Source organism: Pholcus phalangioides, unplaced genomic scaffold, assembly GCF_987345545.1.
Source record: "Pholcus phalangioides strain wild (caught in Gottingen) unplaced genomic scaffold, Ppha-v1.0 ptg000017l_1, whole genome shotgun sequence".
Lineage (NCBI taxonomy): Eukaryota > Metazoa > Arthropoda > Arachnida > Araneae > Pholcidae > Pholcus > Pholcus phalangioides.
Genome location: NW_028301610.1, coordinates 38,252,819 through 38,279,338, shown reverse-complemented (window position 1 = coordinate 38,279,338; position 26,520 = coordinate 38,252,819). Strand labels below are relative to the sequence as shown.

Genomic DNA, 26,520 nt, shown 5'->3' with positions numbered 1-26,520 from the left:
CCCAGTGGGTTCGATCCCAGAGAACGGCAACGATAAATTTCCCTTATCGGACCTCAGGTGGCCACCGATAGATTGTGCCTCAGTATGCCCTTGCTGAGGCCCCTTCGCACCCAAAACGAAAACGGAAGTATAACATGACTTTCTGTAGACAAAAATATTTCCGACCAACTCTGTCGGTAGTAAAGTTCCTTATATAGGTACGACCGGAGTTGGTGTGAAGTGGAATCATAGAAAATACTTCCTAGTGGAACTTTGGAGAGCAGCCAATCCTTCACCTAAGCGTTTTAAGCAGACCTTCATTATTTCAAATGCTTTTTAGAAAAGGGGAGAAAAATCAATCAGATCCGGACTGTAATGTCATGTGCTTGTTACTCCCATGAAATTAAGCGAGGAGATTGTTTGTTGGGACATATGAGTGGGTATTGGTGCAAAAGTATAACACCTGAGGTCACCAGAACGTTTATTCTTCATTGCATGGTGTAGGTAATGTTATAGGGTGCTTGATGATATTCCCGCGTTCAAGGAACTCTATGAGAGACAGACATGAAATAACACATTCCACTGTTTTTCAAGCCAGTGTATGTCTTTCACAAAGAAGGCGTTGCACTATTAGAGAACGAATAATCGTGCACTATATCCTTCAAATCCGCATACAAGGCTTATGTTCTTTATATGCTGTTTGAGAACAAAGGGGAAGAAGAATTCATTTGTGGTTTTACCTTATCGATTGCATTCTTTTTACGTAATTTTATGTACACCTCTTTTGATATAACTGTAGAACATTTTTTATTTTATATCTTACTTGCTTGTTTACTTTATTTTATTCGTTTGTCGGTCTGTTCATTTGTGCGTGCGTGTGTTCTCCCCCTCTTTGTGATGTAAGTGCCAACCTGCCATTCATAAATAATATAAATAAATACTTTTTTATTTTTAAAATGTGCAATAACACGGTTCCGTACTGTATGGCGAGTGACCTAGAATTTTTCCCAGTGAAACTAGGAAAGCAACCAGTCCTTCACAGTGAGCCCAAGTGGCGCAGTGGTAAGTTGCTCCTCTTCCACTATGAACGTTTCCATTCGGTCCAATAGAAGAACACAGATAACAAGTTATTTCCCTGCCGAGCCTGAAAAGGCCACCGATAGATGGCGCCTTTATTTTCAACCCAACTCGATCGGTAGTAAATTGATGTATGGCGATATGACTGGAGTTGGTGTGCGGTAAAGTAGTAGTCCTTCTCGGTGTGTCCTTCATATCAGTGTTTGAGGTGACCGCCATCATTTCAGATGTTTTTTTTGCGTTGGGCAGGGACGAATGAAAGTCGAAGATCTGGACCGTAGTGTGTATGTTCCAGTATATCCATTGGAATTCGGCAAGAAGATCGGTTGTTTGCTGGGACACATGTGGCTGGGTATTATAGTGCAAAAATGTAACAATAGCAGTCTACCTTCCAGAACGTTTGATATTCATTCCATGATGCTGGTGTTGCAATGCAGTGTATAAGTAATAGGGTGCTAGATGATATCCTCGTGTTCAAAAAGCTCGATCACAGCAGCTGTCGTTAGTCATCTTCGAGGATCACTACTGCGATCGAAGCGAATGGACCCATGATGAAGCCTACTCGTACAGCTTCTTGTTAGTTACTGCTCTCTTCGAACGTGTAATGCCATTCTGATGTAATTTTAGCATTACATCATCCATATTGCACGATGCGAAACACTATATGGCTTTTACTGAATGTACTATGCGTATTTTCCGCAGCCCTTTTCCCCATTCTGTCGCAGCTAATGTAAAGAGACGGTCTATATTTGTGTTTCTCTCGCATACCGCCAGCCGTATCACATACACGCACGTGACGCATCCAACGGTTGGTAATGATGAGCACATTACAAGGCTGCATAAATAGGAATCCTGTTTACGATACCTTTCGCTCTTTAAAACAACCATATATTTACGCGTTTCCTTTTTAAATTGCTCTCCGTTGTAGCCACAATCCAGACAATAACTATGGGGGTCAGACGGTCAAATTACTTTCTGAGACAACAAGTCTAGACTACATTCATACACGACCGGACCGATCTAAACAATTAGTACCACTAATAACCAGTTGTGAATTACTAAATCAACAAAAAATTACTACAACACTAATTACGATTGATATGACAAGTCCAGCAACTGGTATAGAAGCCTCTGGCTTTACATCACATGCGATATTCTTGTACGCGACATAATTTCATGAATTGAGATTTCAAAAAGCTTTCTGTTTCTTTTTGGAGAATGGTAAAACTTCTATTCACGTTCTTTTCTAACATTTTTCTTTGATAAGAAACCCCACTAAAAAGAGTTCAACGGATAGCGGAAGCTCTTTTATATCATGAAATTCGTAAATGCGAACCAATTAGCTTTCTTAGATGCGAGATATGTGATGCTCCACGCTAATTAGGGACTCTAATTACGAGGGTTGATTACGTGTACCTCATTTGTTAGAACTTATCTTCCGCTATTTGGGGGGAAAAAGCAAATATATTCGAAACAAGGGAGTGAGTGTGTATTGAATAAAAACTTGTATGTATTGAGATATATGAGCTATCTTGAGATGTTTCCTGGTGGTGGTAGTAGTAATGTTCATGTCTGTAGTTTCTTGGAGATATAGTTGTATCGACTGTCCTAATATAACCTGTAATACATACGCGGCATTTTTTATCATAATAAAATTATGTTTCTGTGGTGAAAGCGAGATATCACGTCCGGCCTAAAATAGATGAAGGAAATACATTAGAGATTCTCTCTTCTTTCCTTCTCATTGTGACATTTCTCTGATAATGCGATGAACGAAATTTGACTATTTAGTTCAGCGTTTCTGAACCTATGGTCTGCGACGGTGGCATAGGTGGTCCGTAATGGTGGTAAACTACGATTTTAAATAATAATCTGTAAAATACGGGACATAACCAATTTTCATCAAAATCATTAGCAAAAGTAGGCACAATCACACACAAATCTTAATTAAAATTTCAAAATACACTCATGTCCATAAATTAAGGATAATTCAGAATCACACGGAAATCGAAATCTAAAGTAAAAATTTCACCTGTAGAATTATCACACACATCTGCAAGAATGATATGCAAATTTCAGGAAGCCACCAGATGATGCCGATAGTACGTCACAATGACGAGAGTGTAAGGTGGGGGGTATATAAGGAATGGTGGCAAAGAAGTAAAATTGTTCACAAGAGTTCTGTGCCATAAGCGAATAGTTATGACACAGAGGACGCATGTGGATGATTTTTTACGTGGTAGAATTATCGGCCGCCTGGAATGTGAGCGTACTCAGATGGAAGTATCCGAGGAACTTGGAATTGCCCAAAGTGTGATCTCTAGGCTTTGGCAACGGTTCCAAGATAACGGAAATGTCAGTAGACGTTACAGTATAGGTCGCTCCCGAGTTACAACGCCGAATGAAGACCGGTATTTGGCAGTAACTGCCAAAACAAGCAGACGGAGCACAGCAGAAGCAGACGGAGCACAGCATCCGACCTGTCTCGTCAGCTATCTGCAGCCACGGGTACCACAGTTTCAAGGCAAACCGTGTACAGACGTTTGGGAGATATTGGTCTATATGCTCGCAGGCCTGTCAGATGTGTTCCGCTCACGGCAACTCACTGTCGGCAGCGATTAGCCTGGAGTAGAGAACATGCAATTTGGAAATCGTCACAGTGGGCTTGTGTGATGTTTAGCTTACGAGTCCCGGTTTAGCTTGCAGTCTGATTCACGTCGGACTTTCATATGGAGAACGCCAGGTACCCGTTACCACCAGGATAACATCATTGAACGACACCGTTACGCTGGTGCAGCATTGCTCGTTTGGGGTGGAATTATACTGGGTTCCAGAACAGATCTGCATATTCAAACCGGAACCATGAAAGCCCAAATTTATCGGGACATCATTCTGGAACAACATGTACGTTTGTTTAGGGGTGCCATGGGCGCATAATTTGTGTTTATGGATGACAACGCCCGTCCTCACCGAGCAAACATCGTAAACGAATGCCTTGAATCTGAGGATATAATCCGTATGGAATGGCCAGCATTCTCACCTGACTTGAATCCGATAGAGCATGTGTGGGACATGCTTGGCCGACGAGTTGCAGCCCGTCAACCACCTCCTACATGTGTACCGGAACTTCGGAGAACATTGCTTGCTGAGTGGAGTGATCTTCCCCAAGATCAGATCGATAATTTGATACTCAGCATGCGTAGGCGTTGTACGGACTGTATTTCATCGCATGGGAGACATACAATGTATTAACCATCATACCAACCCTGTAATAGTAAGTTTTTGTAAAGGAGATATTTTTTACAATTGCTCCAGGGAGCAAAAATCGTAGTTTTTATGAATGGTATCATACACACACCATCGTTTTTGTTCTTTATCTTTTGTTTAATAAATGGGCGTTATGAATAAGTAACGTTTGTTTTGTTTCTGAACCTTTATTTGCCGGAGCTGGCATTATCCTTAATTTATGGACATGAGTGTAATTAAGGACGAAACGTTAAACCTTAGAAATATGCGATATGAATATTTATAATTTTTGACATAATTATTTTAATATAATTTATGTTATGAAAAATGCTGTGTATTCACGACTGAATTACAGATTCAAATAAGTATCGTTGAAAAAACGGGACAAAAGTACAAAAAAATCGAAACAACGAAAATTATTGTAATGACCCGTAATACGGGACACAAGTGGTCCGTCGAATTGTTTTGGACATTTTACTGGTCCTAGTAATAAGGGAATAACACCTTGTGTTAATTTACTAACGGGTAAGCTGAGAAAATGGTTCTCATAATGCAGACCTAAATAAAAAATGCATTGACACATCCTTGTATTTTAATTCCTTAGCTGATTTTTCTTTAGTTTCTCCCGATTCCAAAAATTAAAATACGGGACGCGTTTTTCATTATGAGTTGCTAACTAAAAAGATAGATGGCAGCACCTACTGACGCACATAATGATTAACATTTGACGAAAATTATTCGTCTCTTTCGGCAACAGATGATGCCACTGCAATTACTGAGCTTTATAAGTGTCCCTGAACCAATAACTGTCCCAGTGACCAATGATAACATAACCATCCGAAGCCAACGTAAGCAAAATCTGATATTAGGGAAAATTACTCCCAAGTGAGGCCTAAAATGAATATATTCTTTTGAATTTAAAACGTCTACGGCAGGGCTCCTCAACCCGAGGATTTCGAGACGGGCAGATATCTAAATCCACTAACAACCAGGAACCCTGAGCTATGGGGTCCCGACTCAAACTTAATTCGTTGGGGCTTCCGAATTGGGTCGTAAAAATCCACTAACAGCCAGGGGATACTGAGCTATTGGTCACTAACCGGACTTGGTTGGCAGTGGCTTCCGAAATGGGTTGTACAAATTCAGTTACAGCCAGGGATTCTTGAGCTATGAGTCACGTCCTAAAGTTGTTGTGCCGGGACTTCCCAGATGTAAGTACAAATCCACTAACAGCAAGAAGCTTTTGAGATTATGGATCACGACCCAAATTTGATTCGCTGGTGGCTTCCGCGATGAGTCGTAAAAATCCACTTATAGTTCTGTTATAAATGCACTTATTGCGTCACTGTTTTCACTAATTTCGAAAACAAAGTCACGTGGGTCGCGAAGCTGATCTTATTGCTGATTTTGGGTAGCGACTGAAAAAGGTTAGTCCTCTCCGTCAAGCAGTCACAGTTACGACGAGATGGTTAAGCTTTACAAAAACCATTCATTAATGATTCAAAATGTTTTGTTAAATTTTCTCTAAAAATTATAAAATACGGTACAAATTATTTTCAGGACACTGGCACTGAGACATTCACAAAGTCCGAAATGAACTGAGTTTTCAGGCCGCGTAGTTGGCTCGTACACCAAAGACCGGCACAAAAAGTTCAAATTCTGGGAAAGAAAAGCATAAACTAAGGGACAACGCTTCTTTACCTCATTTATGCTGTTCTTTCCGACCTTTCCTGCGATTTCTTGAATTCAAATATCTCAGCGAATATTGCAAATTCAATAGCGAATTCGAAAAATCGCTGAAAAGGTGGGGAAGAACAGCATAAGTCAGTGTTTCCCAACCGGTGTGCCCCTGATATTAGCTAAGGGTGCCGCGAGATATTATGGAGATAAGCCAAAAAATATTACGGTCCACTTAGGGTCTTAAAATAAATTAAGTCGAATTAATTACTCTCATCCGTGACGGACTTATCGGATAAGTCGCCATCTAGTGGCAGTGTGAGCTTTGGCCTGAGTTAGGTCTAGTTGCCCATGCACGGTCCCGTTCAGTGCACACGATCTCTACGGACAGAGGATTCGTTGGCTTTCTATTTTAATGGTCTTGGGTGCTCACCGGGAAAGTGAGAAGACGCGGATTCGATTCCCCGCAAGGGCAATTTTCTTTCTTGTTACTCAACCATACATGCACCTCGTACACATTCCTCTATGGAAATCCTAATGAATTGGTACATGCCGGAATGTGCGTGTATGTGTTGTGAACCTAACGTGACGTTTGTTTCTGCGTAATGCTTGTTATGTGTAATGCTGACATCTGTCAAGAAATAGACTGCAAGACCTTGAGAACAATTTGCGTGTTTCATTGCCAAGTGTAAAGCCTGATTTCAAATATCTGGTCTCTAAGCATCAATCACAAGTTTCACTTTAATGATTACTCGAACAAAACTCTTCTGTTGTTCTTTTACTCAGTGATTTTTGTTGCAGTAAACTGTATTCTGTATTCAAGGAAGGGAGTGCCCGGTATGGAGGGAGGCTTACCTGCGTAGCGTGGACCGTGAGGGGGCAGCATGTGGTGCCTCTTGCTCTGGGGAATTCGCGGGGGTTTATCGTTTTTCCGGCGCGTCTCCTATACGTTAGAAGTTATCAAGAAATATTAACGTGGAGATGCGTCCGGTTTTCCTGTATTCAAGGAAGTGTTCCCCAGTTTTTAATATTATTCCCAAGGGTGCCGCGAACTTCAAATGGTTGGGAAACGGTGGCATAAGTAAGGTAAAGAAGCGTTGTTCGTTAGTTTATGCTGTTCTTTCCCACTTTTTCATCGATTTTTTTTTTTAATTAAAATATTTCAGCGAGTATTGCACTTGGAAACATGGAATTTTTTTTGTTAGCCTCAGGGAAAACAGGGCAACAGCTTTCTCATTGGTTTTTTTGAGAACAGGATATCCGTATATATTGTCCGTAACTATACAACCCCTTGCAACATGAATGACGAAACTGAGGTCTACACGTTATTTAGATACTTTTTCTAAGAGGAAGTATGCTTCTACTATTAACGGTTTGACAGTAATTTGCGGAGCAGGGAGTTAGCTATGCACCCTGTATATTGGTGAGATAAATTGGACTTCATCTCAAAAACGACGCAACTCTGACGAATAGCTCCGTTGACTTTTTTACTATCCACGACAAGACCTTTCCAATGATACCACTTCAGTCACAATCGGCGACTAAGACCTCGTGCCCTTCCCTAGTGAGACATTTATTTGGGAAAATTCGGGACACAAACATTTAACTATGACATCTGGCACGGAGAATTATATACTCTCGACACCCTCTTGAAGGTATATTTTCTACCTCAAATCTCATTACTAATTAATACAATTCATTCCTAATGAGACCAAAAACTTGATTCAAATCGCAAAACAAAATCATATCTATATTAAATAATATTTTTGAGCTTTATTAATTTTCCCTAATCCCCAGTCGTGTTTTCTGATCCCAGTAAATGAAACATCCATTTCGTGTTGCAGAGAACATAATTAAGAAATATCGCGTTCAATCAGAATCAATGTCAATCTCTGGTGTTTTAGTTTTTTTTTTGTTTTTGGACTTTACTGGAAACTTGGTGGTGGTTTTGGAACACACACACACATTGGCGTGCAGACATTACCTGGAATATAAAAAAAGAGGGAGGAAAAAAAGTCAGGAAATCCTGTGAATCGTTGGAGTCCTCCCTCTCGTTTTGGAACGTTTCCAACTCACGAGTGCTTCAGGAAAACAGGGTCAAACTCTCCTCCAACTGCTCTTCCATTCTGGTATAGATTTTCTGGTGTCACTGACCTAGAACTAACATACACACACACTCTCTCTTTTCTTCGACTGCCTTGCAGCAAGCAATGTACCACTATCGTAGCTGATATCATGTAAAAAAAAATTACTAGTAATATAATAATAATAATGAAAAAAAAAAACTGGAATGACCGTATTAGCGATCAAAACTTCGAAACTTCCAGTTCAAGGAAAACTCCCGAAACTACAGAAGTTTGAGTTCAATGACTTACATAAATCGATCCTTAGCTGTACATTGAAATTTAAGAGGAAAAAAATCAATGTTAAACAGAAATTAATATCTAATTAATATAACTTAATTATAGTTTTATATTATTTAAATGGATTTTTTTTTTCTTTTAGATCTAAATTCAAATTACCATCGTAGTCTTTACATAGAAAGATGCTTGTGAATGAAATTCGGTAAGTATTTCATTTCTATAATTTCGTAGATCGAGGTAATTCAAGAAAGTTAATAGTATAAAACGGGGCTTGACAAATCGAAATAAAAAATTTAGGCACCAAACATTTTTTTCCCAACACAATCGGTCCAAAATAGTGTATTCTCTGACTTTTCTGCGCTTAGGGAGCCTTTTCCATGCTACAGACACGCTGACTTGTGCTGTCCTCAGAATGTCCTCTCTTGAATCTTGAAAATTTTATGGTATTTAAAAACTGAAGAATTCGAAAAAAATGTGGGTTTTTTAGAAAATTTGCCCGCACCAACCCCTTAAAATTATCTAATGCTCACATGACGTCATGGATTAGCGTTAACAAAGTTATAACATTTTTTTTTTTTTTTTGGTGCCTATCATGGTGCAGGATGTGTCCCAGCTGGATTTTGAACCCTCACAATCATTAGACTCTCATTCGTTCTCTCAATTCCAGTACTCTACCAGATGGACATTTCGGCTAAGGTGTTCAATTTGGTTCCTTGCGTGATCATTCAACTACGAGCCACATAATGGGTCCACTTTGCTTATGACACGGTTGAAGATTCTGAAGGGATACTATCAGCGAAATGAAATGTACTGTATTTTGTTTGCTTCGTCTTGGTCCATAATACACTGAAGAGCCAAAAAAACTGGTACACCTGCCTAATATCGTGTAGGGCCCCCGCGAGCTCGCAGAAGTGCCGCAACACGACGTGGCATGGACTCGACTAATGTCTGAAGTAGTGCTGGAGGTAATTGACACCATGAATCCTGCAGGGCTGTCCATAAATCCGTAGGAGTAAGAGGGGGTGGAGATCTCTTCTGAACAGCACGTTGCAATGCATCCCAGATATGTTCAATAATGTTCATGTCTGGGGATTTAGGTGGCCAGCGGAAGTGCCTAAAGTCAGAAGAGTGTTCCTGGAGCCACTTTGTAGCAATTCTGGACGTGTGGGGTGTCGCATTGTCCTGCTGAAATTGTCCAAGTCCGTCGGAATGCACAATGGACATGAATGGGTGCAGGTGATCAGACAGGATGCTTACGTACCTGTCACCTGTCAGAGTCGTATCTAGACGTATCAGGGGTCCGATATCACGCCAACTGCACACGCCCCATACCATCACAGAGCCTCCACCAACTTGAACAGTCCAGTCCCCTATTGACATGTAGGGTCCATGGATTCATGAGGTTGTCTCCATACCCGTACACGTCCATCAGCTCGAAGCAATTGGAACCGAGACTCGTCAGACAAGGCAACGTGTTTCCAGTCCTCAACAGTCCAATGTCGGTGTTGTCGGGCCCAGGCGAGGCGTAAAGCTTTGTGTCGTGCAGTCATCAAGGGTACACGAGTGGGCCTTCGGCTCCAAGAGCCCATATCGATGATGTTTCGTTGAATGGTTCGCACGCTGACACTTGTTGATGGCCCAGCATTGAAATCTGCAGCAATTTGCGGAAGGGTTGCACGTCTGTCACATTTAATGATTCTTGTCAGTCCCGTTCTTGCATGATCTTTTTCCGGCCGCAGCGATGTCGTAGATTTAATTTTTTACTGGATTCCCGATATTCACGGTACACTCGTGAAATGGTCGTACGTGAAAATCCAAATTTCATCGCTACCTCGGAGATGCTATGTCCCATCTCTCTATAACACCACCTCGATAACCTGCCATTGTAGCAGCAGTAACCGATCTAACAACTATGCCAGACACTCGTTGCGCTATATAGGCGTTGCCGACCGCAGCGCCGTACTCTGATTGGTTCCATATCTCTTTATTTGCATACGCATGCCTGCACCAGTTTTTTTGGCTCTTCAGTTTATTTTTGCAGGATTCGGTGCCTGCCATAGAACTATGTCGCTATTCAAGTTCGTTACGTGCAATGATACATTTTTACCCACTATTTATAGATCCTTCGTATTCTCGAGTGAAATATATAATTCATTTTTTAATTTTTGACATGTTTTCCGGTTGCTTTATGTCAAAGCGTTTTCAATATTTTTAATTCATCAGCATCGCAGATTAGTGCGACATCTTTTACAAAGACGAAAAATCGTTATTTGTGTGAACGTTGCCTTTTTTTCCTTCCTTACATTCAGTTTGAAAGATTAAAGTTTTATCCTTGAGAGAGAAAAAGCTTCTTAAACCTTAATTAGAGACAAAAAAACCGTAGTTGGAGTATCTTTTTTCCTTTAAAAATAGCATTTTTTCTGTTAAATTGTTTGATGGAAATGCCAGTACTTAGGAACTTTTAAGTATCGGGAGAGACCTCGTTTTTTTTTTTTTTCCTTTGGCTGAGCAAACACATTCCACAAGAACATCTGCTGCCATTTCTGGAATCCATCAAGATTGTTTTGGTTTTTTTTTCACAGATTTAATAATATACGTATATTTGAAGGAAAAAATCTTGAAGCATGATTTTTCAATACGGTTATTGCTTATCGTTTGCTTAGTTAAGACTTTTAGAAAAAAATTTCTCTAAATATAATCTCTAAAGGTAAGAATATTATGTATTTTGAAGGTTGAGATTTTTCCTCTAGTTTATAATTCCGAAAAAAAAAATTAAATCTTTCATCATGAAAATCAACCGTAAGCCTGTTTTTTTTTTTTTTTTATGGAAATTTATTTATAAATTTATCATGGCAATGTAGGTTGCATATTGCATTTTTTTTAAGACGTTCTCTAAATCTGTTTTTATATTAATTTCTCTCAGTAATTACATTTTTTGTGTCTCGACTGAAATGATGTTAAGCCTTGATTGTGCTCGAAAGGATGATAAATGCAAGGGTATGTTAATATGGCGTGTTTTTTTGCTTTTTTTTCGGGCATGCATATATTAATTACGGGCTAATTTTTTTGCTCATTTGATGCTCATTAAAGTCCTTGCTGAAACTCAAAGTTCCTCTCTCCTCAAAGTCCAAGAAATATATACCTTTCTAGTATGACCATGGAGCAATTTTAATGACATTCTACCCATGAAGGGATGAGCTGTGCCAGAATTGAAACCTCTTATTTTATACGATTGTCTTATTCTGTTTTTCTAGAGTGCCATCTATATTCCTCAACAGGAGTTAGTATCTTCTACCCAAATAGTACACATTTTTTAGGTCTGTGCTTTTTTTTCTTCATTGACATTCAACCATAATCATATATAGGATAATTTTTTACCGATTGAGAATGCGATTCGAATTGTTTCTCTTTAGAGAAAGTACATCTAACGGGTGATTGTAAATTCATGGAACAAACTTCAAGAGGTGATAAAAGACACCTAAGCAAGCATTTTTGGTCATAGAGTGTGTGGTCGAATCGCAATAGCAAAGGCGGTTGAGGATTTTTCTAATGAATGCACAATAGCTTCACCAAAAGAAAATATATTTTTCCGACGTATTTGCTGCGATATGTGCTATCAACCACCACTCCAGAGTGCAGGGAGTTATTACGTTTGTAAGCTTCTTCGTGGTGCAACCTGGGTAAAGCAAAATCGACCACAAGTCTTTGTACCGCAAGTATCCAGAGAGGGGCGATCACTCCTCCCAAGAGCTGAATAATATGGAAAAAATCGCCGTGTCCGTATTTTACTGAGCAATCAAACGAATCTACATAATAAATCGCCTCCCAACACATCTCTCTGGATCCGTGCTTGTTTTGTCATTGCTTGACTCAGCACGACTCTGATGGCCCACGCATGAATAAAAACCAAACTTTCGTTTAAAAAAGTTTGGTTTTTATTGGTGCATGAGCACCTTTGGATTGGATTAGAGTTTGGTTTTTATTCGCGTGAGGACCATCAAGGTTGTGCTGCGCTAAACAATGACAAGCAGTCTTCTACTTCTTCCTCACAATAGCTTGTTGTTGGTGCATAGACTTGTAATCTGTATCCGATATCTGCTTGGTATTTGCATAATCAACTTTGCAACTGTATCAGATGTACTATCTAACTCAACGATGTGATTTTTCCACTTTTCATGAATGAGAAATCCTACTCTACTGGTTCTTCCATTATCTGTTCCTCTGTAGTAAAATGCATGTCCACTGGCAAGTTCGATTTTCTCCTCTCCTTTTCTTCTTCGCAGATGCCTAAGATGTCCCAATTTATTCTTTGCAGTTCTTCTTCCAACTCTTGAAGAAATAGATCGTCCGTTATACGTGACCAAGGTCAGCATCTTATGGCAGGCAGCCTGGTCCAACCCAGAGATTATTAGCACCCTCTGTCTTCATGTTTTGCTGGTTGCTGCCGTAACCAGGAACACTCAGACCGCTGGGAACTGAGGACCTTAGTTTATAGACAGAGTTAATATTTCTTTTGGAGGGTTATTGGCCGTAATCCTCCACGCTGGCCAGTGCAGGTTGGAGGAAGCCCATCCGCGTCCGTTCACCACGTGTTAAACATGGTTATTTACAGGCTGCACCACGAGAAGGTACGGATTGGACTTTGAGCCTCTACTCCTAGTCGATTCCTTCAATTCCTCATAATGAAACAATTGAAGGGTCTTCTCCTAGTTAACAAGTAAAGACTATTCAACAGCCCCAATTCTATATATGTATATATATAAAAGAAAATGTTCAGTTCATGAAATGAAGCAAAAGTTTAAGATTTCATTGACTCAATTGTATCTGAAATTAGATTTAAATGTTAGAAATTTTTTAAATTTAAAATTTAAGTTTTATAATTTAATTTTAAGCAAGATTAACTCAATGAAACCTCAAACTTTTGCTTCATTTCATGAACTGAGCAGTTTATTTTACATACATACTGTATATTTTTTTAATTGATTTTTATTCAATTACACTAATGTCATGGTATTTTATCATTTGCGAAAGCTGTTTGCAATGCATTTCTTTAAAATTTAACAAAAAAACTAAGTATCAGAGATATGTAAAACTTAATCAGTTTTTTTTCCAGAAAATTCTCCAGAATTTCCAGAAGATCAAAAATAGAGAGACATACTTTCCAAAAATATATTTTTTCTTCAGGAAATTCAAATAAATTGGCAAATTGTACTTGTAAGATACACACACACTGCTAAACCATCCAAAGAAATTAGTAGGAAAAATAACTAAAGCAAGTACGATATCACTTGTACTACTATTATTGTACATAATATTCTTCTTTTGTACTTTCTTTTTGGGGTACTGTGATATCAGATGTGACTGTTCCGCCATTTCATTCATTTTGGACCTTGTAACTAACGAAATTACAGCAGAGAACAAGACTCACATGTCGTGAGTTTTTCGAACACATATTAAATTGTCATCTTCCTTTGAGATTCGGTAAATCAGGATGAAGAATTGGATATTTTCAGGTAAACAAGGAGGAATGCGTGTTAAAGCAGTGGATGGGTTTTGCGCACACGTGTGGCTCTAACTAGATAGGAAATGAGTTTTCCTTACGAGGAAAATTTAATATCAAGTTATTTCCAGAAACAGATCACACGCCCGGAGTTTGTCACGAGAATCGCGGAAACTCTGTAGAAAACTCGTTTTTCCCAAATTTCCTCATCGCGAAACAGCTGTCGAGCTACGAAATTCATTTTATTTTATATTACCGAGTGCTAACCAAAGCCAAACATTTCTCATAATTATGAGTTTTCCTCAAAACATCCATGTCGAATAAGTTCTTAGATATTTTACGGTTTAAACATATGTCACTGAAGCAGAGGCTACTAATGCCTCTACATCATCGCCTTACGCCACAGTGCGTGAAATAAGGAAGGCGGGGTCGTGTCTCCAGTGGTTGTACATGGTAGCGTGCTTGCCCGGAATGCAAGAGGGTATGGATTCGAGTCCCGGTTGAAACCAATTGAGTTTTCTTTCCGAGTTCACCACGGCATAAAATCCAGATACGGCATGTGTCCTTCATACATTGGGCTGAAAAAAAAGCTGCTGTCTATCTCTATCTTAAACACATGTTGTTTAGAACGTGATTCTTACAAACTTTAAGAGATAATAGAGTATTTTAAATCAAAAAATATGTACAGTGAATCCTCGATATAACGTTATTCTCTGGACCAAGAAAAAAATATCGCATTGAAGAATTGACAAAAGCATTGTATATATATAATACATATATAATTATTTATATAATATAAATAATTAAATATAAATATATATATATATATATATATATATAACATATATATATATATGTTACTGCCAAAGCCCGAAATCGACCTGTTCGCGAATTGGCCGATTTCGTTGTAAATTGGCCCTGCCAATATCCGAATTTCGGGCTTTGGCTGGCCAGTTCGTGAAGTGGCTAGAGATCCCTCACCGAAGTCCGGAAAGAAAAAGTATGATTCGGGGTCATTGCCATTTGGCGTATTTTTTCGTGATAATTTGTCTCAAATTTCTCTTCTTTTTTTTCATACAGTTACTGTATATAGCTAAGTATCACACGTTAGCGATTAAAAAAATTGGCTTTGGGACCTACCGGACAGTCTTACATCAGCACAACGAACATTGGCCAGGGATCTCCAGCCACTTAGCGAATTGGCTAGTCAAAGCCTGAATTATTTCTGCAAATCGCACTTCTGCCAAAACTCTTCCAATTCGCGAATTGGCCGCACTTCGGGCTTTGGCAGTAACGTATATAATACAGTGAAACACCTCGATAATCTGCAGGCCATGGAAAAAAAAAATCGTTGTAGAGAGTTCATCGCTATATCGAGAGGTAGCATTAGTTTATTCACAGCAAACATTTGTAATTGATTAGTTGATGAAGAAAATTCAGTTATAGTTATTTCACCCTATAAAGTAGTTTACTGCACAACTCTTTTGTGTACTGCACAGAAAGCAGCTTCACGGCAACTTCATTAACACTTTCAATCTAAATGGGATAGATAGTGCAAAATATCGATGCTTAGACATCCTCCAAAGAACAAAAGCTGTTGTGGAATTTGAAAATACAGGGTGATTCAGAAAAGATGGGAAAACTGTAAGAGGTGATAGTGCACACCAATACAAACAATTGTCATCGAAGAATGCATGGTCTAACATGAAACGCAAACACGCGCTCCGCAAACGTTAAAACGGCATTCCTGTTAAAATTTATCGGGAGAAACAGAACGCCGTGCATGCAAATGTAACCTGGGGAGGAAGAATAAACCGTATGTAAGTCTGCGTCACAGTGAATAAAAGGCGCGGACTCAGTATTACTAAAGTGCGCCATTATCCCGTACGTTACAGCTGTTTATTCCAGCGTGCAACCGTTCTAACAGTTGTAACGTACGGGATAATTAAGCACTTTAGTAATACTGAGTCCGCGCCTTTTATTCACTGTGACGCAGATTTGCATACGGTTTATTCTTCCTCCTCAGGTTACATTTGCATGAACTGCGTTCTTTTTCTCCCGATAAATTTCAACAGGAATGCCGTTTTAACGTTTGCGGAGCGGATGTTTCGAAACGCGCTAACTCGTTTGCGTTTCATGTTAGACCATGCATCGTTCGATGACAATTGTTTGTATTGGTGAGTACTATCACCTCTCTTAAAGTTTTTCCCCATCTTTTCTGAATCACCCTGTATATTGAAGGTGATTTTGAGTAAATATGAAAAATACCATTGTTACAGTTTTGAAATCTCTTCGAATCATCGTTATAGAGAGATTTATAGTAAAATATATCGTTATATCGAGAGAAGTTTTACATTAGACTTTAGGCAATTTAAAATACGATTTGCAAAAATATCATTGTAGAGAAATTTATCGTTGTATCGAAAATCGTTGTAGCGAGGTTTCAATGCAAATAAAAAAACCATGGTCTTGAATAACGCGTTTAGGCTAGTGGCCTATTTAACCTTCTAAGCGGCATAGCAGAAAAAAATTACTAAAACCCTACAAAAAAAATGTAATATCTTCCTTAATAAAGTAGGTTTTCTTCCGATTTTCAGTAGCTGCAAAGCTAAAGGTAAGCAAAAGGAAAGGTGTTTCATTGAGAAATCAACTTTACAATATATCTAGGCTTGTCAATACTGAATTACGTGGCCTTTAAGGAAGCGAGATATCTCGCCAATTCCGCTGAAAGGGTTAAGCGAATCGCAGTACTATTAGGTGAAAAAAAACCCACAAAAATCTACTAAATTTCATATTTTCAAAAGTTTTTATTCGTAATGATTTTAAAAACATTGGCAACGGAATGTACTTGAGCCTATTTATTCGAGATTTTATTGCATTTTTTTTGCAGTAAAAGAACGACCCCCCCCCCCCTGAGAAAATCCTGCTTACGAAGGACTCTCCATGATTAAGTGAAATGCATTTTGTTTACTGGTTGGTACCACTGGTTTCTTGACGTGCTTAAAATATGCCCCTCTGGTATATAACATTCTACGAACCCAGCGACTGGGGTTTTGCCCAGTATTAGAAGCATTTACCATTTTCGAGAAGACATACATGCCAATTTTCCAACATTTAAAGCTAAACCATGTCCTTTATTACTGAATAATATTAGGAACTTTAAGTATAAGATGTTTACTGTATACTCCAGTTTTCACGTAATGACATCTTAATTCAATAGTGACTGAATGCGTTGTTAGAGCCTAAACGCGTCACTTTCTTGTAGTTGCTTTCTTGCTTTTCTGTAGAACGCATTTCAGTGAACAAAATATTTAGTGAAGGGGTAATTATATGATCATTAAGTTCGCTAAATTACTCAGAAAACACAACAGAAACAATTCCAGATTAAACACTTCTCATGAGGCTTGCGCAATTGGTGCAATAAGATAGATTAGGTTTTTTTGGGCAGACAGTGTACTTATGTTTAGGTAGATAAAATTCAAGTGAATGGTTTTATAAAGTGATTTTCTTATAATCTTCAGAATCCCTTGTGTTTTCTTTGAAGTTTCACCAGAGCATAGTACAATTTTTATATCCAATGACACTTTCAATAAATTTTGAAATTTTAGTTCTATGTTATTTGGAAAATAATGTACCATCTGAAATATTTCGTATTGTCATATATCTATAGAGTTATTGGTAATTTTTTTTTATTCGAAAAGTCATGGATTCGTTCAATGTAAAATAACAAATGAGATTGTGCGTAATACCCATGAATCATAGATTTCTTTAAAAATTGTTCATGGCAGAATATCTCTTCTTTATCTCCACATGTCAAATTTATGTTATCTTATATGAAAGCAGGGTTTTAAAAGTCAATAAAATAACTTTCCGGATTTTTCTTCGCAAGCAGAACAATAAATTTAATTTCCCTGAATTTAAGTGAAAGGCTTTTAAAGAAATTAAATTTTCTTCGAAATATTTCAGAGATACGGCTAAGCTATTTGATCTTTTATAAATTCTAAATTCATATTTATATACTATACATCATCGTGTTTAATATTATTTGAAGCTATAAATGGTATTTATTAGAGAGATTGAAGATTTTTTGGTATATATAACTCTTAAAAATCTCTATGTTTTCAGTGTTAAACGATTTGTTTTACGTTTTAGTATAAGAAAAATACTGAAATTCTATTTGATTCTTGTACTTTATTGTTAGTGTGATGCTTAAATATCTGAACTTTACCCTCAAAATAAATTAGTGGGTGGAATATTTAGTGGAAATTCAATATCCAAAGTCAACGGAACAAGTTATTGTCAATTTGCATCTTCAAGATTGAAAATCAAATTGATATTCATGAGCAAATAATTTTTTTATCCTAATTAAGAAAATTATAAGAACGACGTGATACTATTGTTTACAACAATTATTAAATTTTCAGACTTCATGCAACATCATTCTATAAATTTCGATTTACATAATTATTAAATAATCATCTTTGCTATCATATTGTAATCGTGAATTTTTACATCAAAATTAATTTAAGAACATCCATTTTTTTTTTCTATAGCAAAAAAATGGCTGCAGTAAAAGCAATTTCCAAGCATTCTCATAATTTATTACGCACAGCAAAACATCATGACAATATCTGAAAATGCTTTGAGAATTACTTTAGGGCAGGGGTGCACAACCTCCGACCCGCTGGCCAAATGCGGCCAGAGAAAGGTTTTTCGATAAAAAAAATTTATAAATAGTAAAAAAGGCTATCATACAGTATTACCTTCATGAAAAATACAGAAAATCCGGATCTATATACGTGCCGTCACCAATTACCGCCAAAAAATTTTTGAATGTAATAAAAGATGCCAATTATAGCTTAAAAAATTGTCAAAGGGAAGTAGTGGTAGTAAAGTTGCCAATTATAGAAAAAAATTGTCAAGGGGGAAAGTGGTTAATTATAGCCAAGCAATCAATTGTCAAGGGAGAAGTAAAGTCACTGATTTTAGCCAAAGAAATTGTCAAAGTTAAGTGAAGTTGCTAATTACAGCCAAAAAACTCTCAAAGGAAAGTAAAATTGCTAATTATAGCCAACAATTTGTCAAGGGAAAGTAAAGTTTCTGTGAAATGAATATACGTATTTATGTGATTGTAATTATCATATAATTTATAATCTCAATCCTTGATGTCAGTGAAAAATAAAAATTCCAATGAGATTCGTTAAAAATCGGGAAAAACAGGACATTTTACAGAAAAGTCGGGACGGATAAAATTAAGGAATGTCCCGTATAATATAATACGGGTAATATGGTCACATTATATATTCTAGTTTCTGGCCCACGAGCAGCAGAAATAACCACATATCTGGCCCACGGACTGAAAAGGTTGCGCACCCCTGCTTTAAGGGAATTTAGTATGAAAATGACAAATTCTAATGATTTAGAAACATCAATAACATTTTGAGCAAAATCGGAAATGATGTCAGACACAAAAAATAATTATAATTTTATGACATGAATGTCGCTCTCCACTTGTTAATACAAGATTTACAGAAGACTGGATGTTGTGAAGATATTTGTTATTTGAGATGTTAATTTTTTTTTTAAGGAAGGAAAAAACTCATCTCTGCCTCTACCGGGAGTCGAACCCGGGTCCCTCGATTGCCGGACGAGTGCTCTGACCACTAAGCTACAGAGGAGATAGAGATTTTCCTTCGCTAGAGCGTATATATGCCGAACGGAACCGTGCAATGGACGGTGAAACCGATCAGCTAATAGCTCATGGACGACGAGCCACCAGAGGGCTATATATATGACATGAATGTCGCTCTCCACTTGTTAATACAAGATTTACAGAAGACTGGATGTTGTGAAGATATTTGTTATATACGCTCTAGCGAAGGAAAATCTCTATCTCCTCTGTAGCTTAGTGGTCAGAGCACTCGTCCGGCAATCGAGGGACCCGGGTTCGACTCCCGGTAGAGGCAGAGATGAGTTTTTTCCTTCCTTAAAAAAAAAAAAAAAATTAACATCTCAAATAACAAATATCTTCACAACATCCAGTCTTCTGTAAATCTTGTATTAACAAGTGGAGAGCGACATTCATGTCATATATATAGCCCTCTGGTGGCTCGTCGTCCATGAGCTATTAGCTGATCGGTTTCACCGTCCATTGCACGGTTCCGTTCGGCATATATACGCTCTAGCGAAGGAAAATCTCTATCTCCTCTGTAGCTTAGTGGTCAGAGCACTCGTCCGGCAATCGAGGGACCCGGGTTCGACTCCCGGTAGAGGCAGAGATGAGTTTTTTCCTTCCTTAAAAAAAAAAAAAAATTAACATCTCAAATAACAAATATCTTCACAACATCCAGTCTTCTGTAAATCTTGAATTATAATTTTGTTATAATAAAATTTGTGGACCTATTAATCAATACCTATATGGGGGGTGACCCCATAAAGAATCATAATTCAGGGGGACATGGGGCAGTCGTGAAAAATTGCCTAATAAAATCTGAAACTGCTCAGGGACGTCGCATCGCCGTAATTGAGGATTATACAGTATTCATTTCAAGACAAAACTAGACCAAATGGCGATAGAAGTTTTATAGTTTTATAAATTTAGATATAGGAATTCGCCACAGAGATGACGCTCAAAATCACAGATGGATATTGTAAAGGGAACTAGAAGGATTAGCGAGAGAAAAGTTTCCAGATTGAAATTAATACCATATTTTTATGATTATCTATTATACAGAGTGATTATAAGTAAACTGACACTACTCAGACACGTGAAGCGCCAATTCTGATGAAGGTATTTTGATGAAACTTGCTATATAGGATGTATGGACAGTGCCGCCTTAACGCATGGGCCCACCCGGGCACGGCCCGGTGGCGTCAAGAGGAGAGGGACCTCGGAAAAACGAGAAGTAGTTGAATTTTTCGAGAATTGGCCAGGTAGGGCCTCAGAAATATCACTTGGCCCGAGGGCCCACGATGCTCTTAAGACGGCCCTGTGTATGGACCATAAGGGAAAAGATTCAGTAAAAAAATAATTCATTTTTGACCGCCAGGTGAAAAAGTGGCGCTGTTTTATCGCAGTTATCTTTTTCCCGTGATTCAAATAACGTATATACCAAGTTTCAATGAAATATGTCCGCCACAACGGACACTACTCCGACCGTAACACCCGTTGTGTTGGACGTATTTCATTGAAACTTGGTATATAACGTTATGTGGACCATGGGAAAAAACTAACTGCGATAAAAAGCGTCACTTTTTCACCTGGTGGTCAATAATTGAAGTATTTTTATCGAATCTTCCTTTTCCCCATTGTCCATATATTCTATATACCAATGGTTCTCAAACTTTTGTTACGATTTGACTCTCTTGGCCAATTCATCGTTCATCTCCGGCTCCTCAGAATAGTTTAGCAGATATTTTCACACCCGTGCGCACACATACTTATAAAAGAACCACTTCAAAGCATAAACAGATACGCAAAACAATATCTCTAGCGTAGAGGCGCCGCAGTGAAGATAACATTGGAGGGGCTGAAAGTTGCTGGTCGTCCCGTACATACGGGACTCAAGCGCGTACGCAAGAGGAAGAAGGTGCATTGCATTGTTTTTTCAGAAATTATTGGGGGCTCAAATGGCCTCAGGCCCTAGGTTCCGGCACCTACGCTCTAGCTTGCCGCGACGCCTCCTCAGAGCATCGACTCACACTTTGAAAACGCTTTTTACTAAGTTTCATCAAAATACCTCCATCAGAATGGGCGCTACATGTCTGAGTAGTGTCAGTTTATTTGATCATTTTTGTCGCACCACGGTCATTTTCTGCACACGAGAGCTAATTAGAGCATGACCTACAATTTATTGCTGATTCTGAACGGCAGCAATCGACATTTTTTGCTTTTTTTTTATATTAACCGAGAGGTTGATGCGCTAACCCCTCGGTGTGGCACTCCGTGTGGTAGCAATCGTTTTCCGTAGTCATGTTGTTGCCATTTCTGTTGTACCCCAGTATCAGAAACGTTTCTGACAAGGAGGAATCAGGTATCCAACTCGCAACACCTGTAAACATCCTTTTGCACTTCAGGAGGATATCTTATCGACCTGGACTACCACACCCTCAGTTTATTTGTAACCACCCTAATAAGATACAATGTACAGGGTGTTTCAAAAAGAATCATCCGATTTAAAAAAATAACTATTCAGCTTTTGATCCGTTATGATCGAATAGTGTGTAGGTAGAAAGAGGGAAATCTCGAGTTTCACACAGTTGCCATCAGGTAACACTAACGTTCTTCTTTCGGCCGCCACTTCAGTGTTTGTCAAGATGGTGACTGCATAACAGAAATCGTTTTGTGTTCTAAGCTTCGCGAAGTGTGAGTCCGTAAAAACTGTTCATCGTGGTTTTTGTCGACAATACCCTGGTGTTGAACTTCCTACCGCTCAGAGCATTAGGCGATGGTATAAACAATTCCGAGGCACGGGTTGTCTGTGTAAAGGGAAATCCCCTGGCCGTCCCCGCATGTCAGATGAAAATGTGAAGCGCATCCGACAGAGTTTCGCATGTAGTCCACTGAAATCCGCTCTCAATGGGTGCAAACATGCTCGCAAAGTTTGGGACGAATTTGACTACCGTATAGACATATGCCGTTCATCCCAAAATGGACATATTGAGCACCTTTAATTTGGTTTGTAAAAAAACTTTGATTAGCCATGTGATATAAAATCAATCTTAAGTGTCTATGTTCAATATTTTTCGTAATATACGCATACCAATATTATGCATTACCAATATTATGCATACCAATTATACGCATACCATATATTTTTCGTAATATACGCATTTCAAATTGGATGATTCTTTTTGAAACACCCTGTATACTATATGTCATAGGCTGCTCTCAGTCCATTTTATGCCCATCTGAAAAGTCTGAAGGACTCTGCAGACAGCGAAATAAAATTTTATTTAGCTTAGGTATATAAGATACGAGGTTTTTGTTCAAAAAGTATCCGTCCATAATTTTTCGTGCGTAAACCAATATAACTAGGGAGGCGTGGTTTGGCGCACGTATGTATGTGATCCTAGCACACATGCTTGAATTTTTACATGCCTGCAGAAGCTGCTAGTCGCCAGCAGAGGACGGCCGTTGAGTGAGGAAGTGCAAGTTAGTGCCGTGTCGCATTTTCGTTTTTGACAAAATGGCAGGAAAAACTAACAAAACTACTGTATTGATGGGGTGCTGTGAAAGAAATATGTTAAGAAAAAATCATTTGCCTTAAAACGTTGCCGCTGTGGTGGTCGAGTGGTTATATTGACGGACTCGCGATGCGAGGATCCGGGTTCGAACCCCACAGTGGTGGTCGGCTGAAGTTGGTTTTCTGTGGTTCCCAACTTCAAGGCGCGAATGCGAGCCGATCTCCCCGTTAAAAAGTCTCGCCGCAGAGAGCAACAGGCCTACAACGTTACTAATATTCAATCATTACACTTCGCTCACAATTTGAAGTATAGATGGCAGCACTGAAATATCATACACAACACTAGCTACACACTCAGACTGTTAGGTGTACACACTCACTTTGTTCCAGACTCTGCCACGAAGCTGGGCTGGAAGAGATCTCGGCAACGGGATAAGTCCGGTGGCAGAGACCCTGGCGTTCATTCATTCATGCCTTAAAACGTTTTTAGAATTTCTGTGAATAGTTCTTATTAGCTCGAATAATTGAGGTTCCCATAAAGATATTAACATCTTTTATTGAAGGGAAATTAGAGAAAAAACGGGTATGAACGCCGAATGTGTTTTAAGAAGTAACACGTAAATGCCATACCATTTTTCAAGAAAATTACGGTACTTAGATACTGTTAAATCAGTGTTTCTTAAAGTGTGCTGCTCCTAAGTTCACGGCTCCTAGGGGCGTCACGGAGAGCTGGAGATAGATATTCATTTGTGTGCTTATTTATGCTTTGAAGTGGTTCTTTTATATGGGGAAAAATATCTACCAATCTATTCTGAGGAGTTGCAGAGGAACCATGAATTGGGAAGGGGAGCCACGGGTGACAAAAGTTTGAGAACTGCTGTGTTAAACAGTAAGCTAATGCGTTTGTTGCAGAGTAAAAAATCAGGAGAGATCCATATCACAGTATACAGTAATGATATGATAAATATTTTATAGATCTTTTATCCGGGAAGTTGTGTTGATGTATTTTGGATTTGATGGTATTACGTTGGACTTGACATTTTAGTTTGTTTTAGAGTGCTTACATTTGTCAATTATATATATATTCGTCGACTTCTAAACTCACGTCAGTGCCGTCTTAACGCATGGGCCCAACCGGGTACGGCCCGGGGCTCTGAAGAGAAGAGGGGCCTCAGAAAAATGAGAAGTAGTTGAATTTTTCGAGAATTTGCCAGGTAGGGCCTCAGAAAAATTACTTGGCCCGTGATTCTCTTAAGACGGCCATGACTCACGTCTAATTCTTTCAACTCTTAAATTCATTCTATGCGATTAAGAGTAAAATATTTAGGCGGCAGTTTTGCCGTATATCTTTTCCGGTATCTAAATGTTAATGAATCTTACTTTAATGGAACTGAGAGGTCATTTGCTGATGATTGGGCGTGGCTTTTTTAATTACGCTGGCATCATTTCACTCCACGATATTACTTCGCACTGCTTACAACTTAAGCCAACTGCAGTTTAAAGCTTGAATTTATCGGCGAATTTACAAGAGGTTTCGAAAACATTTAGGGATAGTTAAACAGCTAAAAGTCACGGAAAGGGGATGCTTGTGGTTGAAAAATATTAGGAAAAATCCGTTTATAGAGATACCATTTTGACGGGAATCGCAGTGCTCCACAATTTCGTTAGAATTTATTTTCCTTCAGTAAATCTCAATAAACGTGACTTTTAATTTTTACCGAATTTGGCTCACATATACTGTACTTGTTTTTCATTTTGCTTTTTGGTAAAAAAAAAAATACGTATCAACTCAAAAATATTTCATTTCGAGTTTTCAAAAGTTACGCTTTTCGCGTAAAAATGTTAACGCGTTTCACACTTCCACAAATATTTTTCGCATTGATTGAAAAAGCATGTTCCAACGAATCTCAGAAAAAGCATAGATTCACTCCGTAGAGGTTTTTGAAGGAAAAAATGGGCTTTCGTTACACATGGAGTAAAACTTATTGCCATAACCTTGACCGAATCAATCATCCTTCTTTGGCAATGCCATGCTAGTAAAAGAAATATTTTTCTTGTACGCGAATAAAGAAACACGAAGATTCATTGCTAGGTACCGAAGCCGTGATTTAGCTACATGATGATTAATTGGGCTCTCCGAGAAAAGAAAATGTCATAGACGTATAGAGAACCCTTAACCCAAGCTAACCTTTCGTCCAGTAGGTCAAAAGATACTGAAAGCTAGGTATCCCAATCCTGGAAAGCCTTGAATATCCTACTGCTAATAGCCGGAGCAACGATATTTAGGTGATATTTTTTTCTGAGGAACGTACACTCGAAACCACAGAAATTAAATACAAATTATATGTTACTTCCAAAGAACGAAATTAGCCAGTTCGCGAATCGGCCAATTTCGTTGAATATTGGCCCGACCGATATCTAAATTTCGTTCTTTGGCCAGCCAGTTCGCGAAATGGCTGGAGTTCCCTGGCCAAAGTCCAATAACGAAAGACGTGATTCGAGGTCATCGCCAAGTTGGCGTATTTTTTGGAGATAATTATATCCACGTTAGCTGTGGCAACCTATCAAACGGCGATGCAGTAATCTTTTTTTTTTTCAAAATTTGACAGAGAGAGAAAAACAACTGTCTATATTAATATATAGATTCTTCTTCTCTTGAATTTCTTTCGTCACATGGAGCTAATTCAATACAGCTATCATATATAGCCATGTATCACACGTTGGCGATAAAAAAAAACGGATTTGGTGCCTACCGGACCGTCTTACATCAGCACATCGAACTTCGACCAGGGATCTCCAGCCACTAAGCGAATTGGCCAGCCAAAGACCAGAATCATTTCTGAAAATTGAATTTTGGTCAAACTTCTCGGCCATCTCGCGAATTGGCTGCACTCCGGACTTTTTCGGTAACATATATAAACGACGTTAATTTCTATTGAGTAAGATTTTGTGTGTGTTCCGTCTTTATAATTATTTTCTTATTTTTATATATAGGTGCCTCTAAAAATGTCCTAAAATAAATTTTTTGACGACCTTTGAGAACTGCTTCACAAATCTATATAGAAGAACTCTTGAGAGCCAAGTTCTGTCACGCTGGAGGTCCTTCTCAAGGTATATATAATTATTATTACTTTTTTAATAATACACTACAATTCGTAAAAATATTTAAATAAAACTAAGCATCTATATAGCTACAATCATTAAATTTTTCAGAATATGTCAAGTTGACAATATGCAGGGAAAATTATTATTATTACATGCGTCTATACAGTGTTCTTTAGTTCCACCAAATTCACACATTTCTGATGGGGCGTACATCATTCGGTTTGGAAAGATTAGCAGCAACAATGCGTACGCCCTCTCAATTGCTTAAGCCAGAGCCACACTCGTGTCAAGGCTGGCTCAATACGTTCCAAGGTTGCTCATGAGCAAGTAGTGTGGCCGCTCCACCATTGGCAATGATCGTCAAATGTTTGAGGCTGGAAGGTGTTAG

General features: G+C 38.5%; 1 protein-coding gene across 7 annotated transcripts in view; it reads left to right on the top strand.

Annotated features, from left to right (window-relative positions):
* LOC149073001 (RIMS-binding protein 2-like) overlaps positions 1–26,520 on the top strand; it is a 240,323-nt gene that overhangs the window by 24,441 nt on the left and 189,362 nt on the right. For 6 of the 7 annotated variants that reach the window (XM_089246386.1, XM_089246383.1, XM_089246382.1 and 3 more), the window contains exons 2-3: positions 8,485–8,544; positions 26,022–26,138. The gene's annotated coding sequence lies outside the window, so the exon portion shown is untranslated. The remainder of the gene's footprint in view (positions 1–8,484; positions 8,545–26,021; positions 26,139–26,520) is intronic. The other variant, XM_089246380.1, reaches the window with a different exon arrangement.